At 41.6% G+C, this 5,066-nt stretch overlaps 1 protein-coding gene across 1 annotated transcript in view; it reads right to left on the bottom strand.

Moving 5' to 3' along the window:
• The window catches only part of peli1b (pellino E3 ubiquitin protein ligase 1b), a 41,257-nt gene extending 36,191 nt beyond the window's left edge, over nt 1–5,066 (bottom strand). The window contains exon 1 of the mRNA XM_023415733.2: nt 4,669–5,066. The gene's annotated coding sequence lies outside the window, so the exon portion shown is untranslated. The remainder of the gene's footprint in view (nt 1–4,668) is intronic.

Here is a 5,066-nt window from a genome sequence, read left to right as displayed (position 1 = left end):
CACTCGCTCACTTCTCTGACTCAGGTATTGGCAGCAGGAGAGAAACCTTACTGTTACTTTCAGCGGCAGAGAAGCAAAGGGAGGAATGAGACAAATACAAACTAGGTAACTGTGAAAGATAAATAAGAGTGGAGGCAGACAGAGAGATGGGAAATGTATTCTTCATTTTTACGGAACAAAACAGGTGACCACACTCACCCCTGTGTACAAATATACCAAAATAGCTCTTAAAATAAATAACAAATAGTCTTCTCAGAGGAGCGGGATTAAGGCAGGTGGCATGATGAAAGAGGCAGGCACACACAGAAAGGACTAAACGTCATTGTACAACCTGCACCAGTTATTGAGCAGGTGCACTTTCACTGCCCATGTGTTTGTCTTTACATGTGCGTTAATGCTATATCTGTGAAGAGACCAGATTTAAATAATTCATGTGGTTTACAATAAACTGATCCACAACCTGCGTTTACATAATTTATAAGATAATGTGGATGTGCGATGACCTGCAGGAAGCATTCTGTTATTCTATAAAATAACAAGGAAAATCGAAGGACGTGTTTGGGTGTTTGTTCTTCTTGTTGATTAATTTACGCGGCACCTTTACACTCCTACCTGCGGTGTTAGTTCTGACATGAAATCTGTTTCACTGTCACTCCACAAAACGTAATGAAGCTGTGGTTTTTCTATAAGCAGGTGTAGATGTGACTCTGCATCCCTGCAACCCCGAACAAATTCTTGACTCTTTAACATTCATCAGAATTGACGTCCAGACATCTCATGCTGAGCTGATTAGCGACACTCAGTTTCATCTTCCTGGCAGGAGTAAACCATAATGCACACTGCCATAATGATTCGAAAACAGATATGATATGGGGAAGCTTTTTGAGCTCTTCCATTCCATCTACAGTTGAGCTGAGCTAGACAGACAGATAACAGCCAACACAGCCACAGTAGTCCAGGTGGAGCTCGCACTTTTGAATTTATGTTTTAAACATGTCAAAATGTTGACTATAATTAGAATGTATTAAGGTGTGTTCATACAAAACACGGTGTGGCTTTTCAGAGGCGTGACAATAACGCTCTATGAGTTCACCCGGGGCAATACAAATTAGGACAAAGAAGTGTCGAGAAGAGCGAGTTGACCATGTTATAACTTGAGTAGAGCTGCGATGATTAATCAAATAATCATTTAACCAACTGACAGGAAATTAATGGGCACTTTGATAATCATATATTCGTTTTAGTAATAACTATAAGCAAAAGTGTCAAAAATTAGCTTTTTTTAACTTCTCAATTGTGAGTATTTGATATTTTGCCTTATCATATATGAAGGTTTATTTCCAATTCATGGATATATGGAGATAGAAGGAACAAGGAGAGACTGGGGGAAGATTAGATACCCATTATGACCCAAAATGGTTCGGTGTGATACTGAATGTATGTATCTGAACAGCCCGGACGGCACAGCTGCAAGTTGCTTGCAATATAAATTCTTTGTTAGAAAATGTACATGAGTAATCGACTGATAATGATTCTGACAAGAAGGAGAGTATAAGAGAGTTGTACCAAGCACAAGCTGCCTCAAGCAACGCTATGGAAAAAACGCTGGTGGTTTAAACCCCTAGCCCCCCTCTTCCCTACCTCACAGAAACAAGGCCATAAAAACGTGCCCACTGTCTGACCCACTTTCCATGACAGACGTAATCTCCTTCCACAAACTTCAGCCTGTTTACCAGCCCAGCAGAGAGTAAGCCGGACCGGGAGGAGGGTGCCAAGCTCCTCACACACAGCAGGGGGAAAGCTGCTGCTCAACTGTGCCGATGATTACACCCCCAGATCCCCGCCGAGCTCACCGGCCCTCCCTGATCAAAATGCACACCACAGGCACATGCGCACAGAAAGATAAATGCAAACATTTCCCAAAACACAAACATACTTGGCTTGAATCTCAAATACACTCACGCAACACCAAGAAGTTAACCACCTACTGCTGGCATGTTCACACTTACCTCATTCTCAAGAGAAAATTACTCAATTAATTCCCTCAAAATCTTAATGTTACCCATTTACCCTCAACAATCTCTTAAAGCCATATTGGACTGCTTTTGGAGCCCTCGTTCACACTTTGCTGGCTGGTACATGCACACATGTCATAGAGTCACGCAATGCTATGTTGGATTAAAAAGTTGTTTTTAACCATTTCCACTGTGTTAGTAAGTTTAGCAAATCTGCAAACAGCAGGGTCTGGACACATTATTTAGACTAAAATGATGAAGAGCTCAACACACCCACAGGCGAAACAGAATACTTGTTAAAATCAGTTGTACGCCACTATTTTAGCACTTCTCCTGTGACCAAATCAAGACAAATTGTTTTGTTAAACTTTCTGAAATAAGCAAATCCAAGTTTCTAAACTCTTTCCAGTTGCTGTGTAACAATGAGATTTGGACTGTTTATCAATTGCTGTGAATTTTATGTCACAAGTTGGCTTCAGAAACCACAAATACTCTTAGAAGCTTGTGCGTAATATGAAAAATATGCGTAATACATAGTATACACTTACATAAAATCCTTTATTAAAACCACTGCAGCATAGATTTTTTTTTTTTTCAAATCCCACTGATGGATATAAATGCAATAACAATGCTGCTGAATCTCCTACTGACGGACAAATCTTTCTGAGCCTGTAAAGGACCATGTAATATATTTAATTGAAATAAAAACTTCTAAAATAATTGATGAAATGGGGGATATGGGATTTTTTTTTTTTTTCCTGAACACTAGTGATACAGCATCCGGCCCAGGCTGAGACTGGGAGGCCTATCTGTGTCCCCACAGACCAGGTTACTAAGGATACGGGCAGCACTGAGCCTCCATTAAGACATCAGAGCTCTCTCTGCGCTCCCGTCTGACACCAGCAGCTCCGGTTTCCTCCCTGAAATTGAGACTCTGAAGCGTGTTGGAGAACACGCACTAAGGCCTGCAGGCAACACACCCAATGCAAATGTGCAAACATAAAAGTGTACAGTATGTGCAATACTTACACTCTCCCCTGTTACACAGCAAAGCACTTCACACTAGAAGTTATCGCCATTTATAGGACTGTGAGAATGCAGACTTAAATAGCCTGTGCAAAAATATAATAAAGACTCATCATCCTTACAACAGGGCAGCACTTTTTTAGCTGATGTGTAGCTCTCTACACCAGGTTTGGCTCTGTTATGGTCACCGCTGCATCTGATAAGGGCCCAAACTATTCAATACAGTCCACACAGTAGGTATAATTGCAGGAAATTGATCGTTTTTGTTTGCTGAACTTTGCATCATTCCGAAGCCTTATGTTTGCAACCTGCTCAGACAAACACACGAATCCACTCTTTGTTGACTATTTTTTCCTGTGTTTCATGTTCAGAATGAAAAACAAATATAAAACCAGGTTAAAAAAAAAAAAAAAGTTGTTGTATTGTCTTATCGCACTCTCAACCTGCTTTATATCTTATGAAGAAGTCATAGGACTAAAAAGGCAGATGCAAAGCTTCAGTTTTAAATGTAGCCCTTCCGCTACTTATAGCACTTTGTACTTACTGCTGATTACTTCAGCAGCCAACTAGCTATCCTTTGAAAGCCCTATTCTAATACAAATTAGTCCTGTTGGGTTGGTAAATGGGTAACATCACTGAAAGAATGACACGCACTGGCCACTACCACTCACCAACATTTCAAAAAAACTCATGTTTCCAGATTAATCATCACACTGACAAGCAGACAATGGAAATAAGGCCCAGGGCATCGTGGTGGAGCAGATGGAGTTAATGCATGTCTGTCTTTATGTGACATTTCCAAAACGGGGAAGGGAAGTCAGTGAGATCCATATCAGCAACAAAACTTATCGCATCATCATCTGCCAACCAGTAAAGTCTGACGAGACAGACGGTGGTGGTGGTGGGGGGGGGGAGACAGACACAGAAAGAGATTGGACATAGGGAAAGAAAGGGAGGGGAAGGGAGGGAGGTCATTAACTGGCAATCATGCTTTAGTAATGGCAAGAGTCCATGCATTTGGTTAATTCCTTATCAGGCAATGTTCCCTTTCTCACTCAACCCCCCCCACACACACACACACACCCCCCACACCCCCACCCACCGCTGTGACAGTTCATCATGCAGACTGGAAGTGATGTAAACTAATATCTGCATTTCTGAAGCCTTCACACACACATACACACACACACACACACACACACATTCACACACACACTGATACAGTCACTGGTCACCAGGAGCTTTATCTTTATAGAGCCCCTCGATTTGCACTGAGATAAAACAAAGACCGAGTCAAAGCAGGTGCATGAGTATGCTTGTGTGTGTGTGTGTGTGTGTGTGTGTGTGTGTGTGTGTCAGAACACTTGACAAAGATCAGTGCTCTGCTGCTGCAGCTCTCAACACTGACTTACCTGCTGAGTGCTTACTTACTAAATGAGGTGAAGTAACGTTAATAAATTATCAGCTCATCGGACAAAGCAGGTGACGGTTAGAAACAGAGAACACTGAATAGACTGGACAGCGTTGAATTAGCATACTGCCGTTAGTGTTTAACCGTTGGTATTATCACGACTAGTATCTTTATTATTTTCAAGTGAAGTCAGGTGGCTTTTAAACATGTACTCACAGCGATATAAATGATGAAGTCCTCTTATTGTCTCTGCTCGGTGTGGCTGTCTGTGGTGTGCTGCTGCCTGTCTTTCCCAACTTGCTGAAGCTAGCAAGCTAGCTAACGTTCCCCCGGCACAAAAAAAAAAAGAAGGAAATTTTCGTCTTAATTTTTCCCCCTCTAGCCTGGTTTACCAAAAAATAAAAAATAAATATAAAACGTTTAAAAAAAAATGGACGCCAATAAGGGCTTTGTGTGATGTGTCCTCTTCTTCCTGGAGTTACGAGTTACAAATGGTTCACCGTGAGACAAAATATCACGGTGTGTTTTTTTTTAAATGACAGGCTCTCTGTGTGCTGTCCTTTGTTGTGAGCATCTCAGCGTAAACACAGAGCTGACCCGTCCTGTCCGTTCAC

The sequence above is a fragment of the Seriola lalandi genome, unplaced genomic scaffold (assembly GCF_002814215.2).
Source record: "Seriola lalandi dorsalis isolate HSWRI2012SDOR001 ecotype SW California unplaced genomic scaffold, Sedor1 jcf7180002054556, whole genome shotgun sequence".
In the NCBI taxonomy this organism is placed as follows: Eukaryota; Metazoa; Chordata; class Actinopteri; order Carangiformes; family Carangidae; genus Seriola; species Seriola lalandi.
The sequence above is the reverse complement of the archived record's forward strand: the minus strand, read 5'-3'. Positions and strand labels throughout refer to the sequence as shown.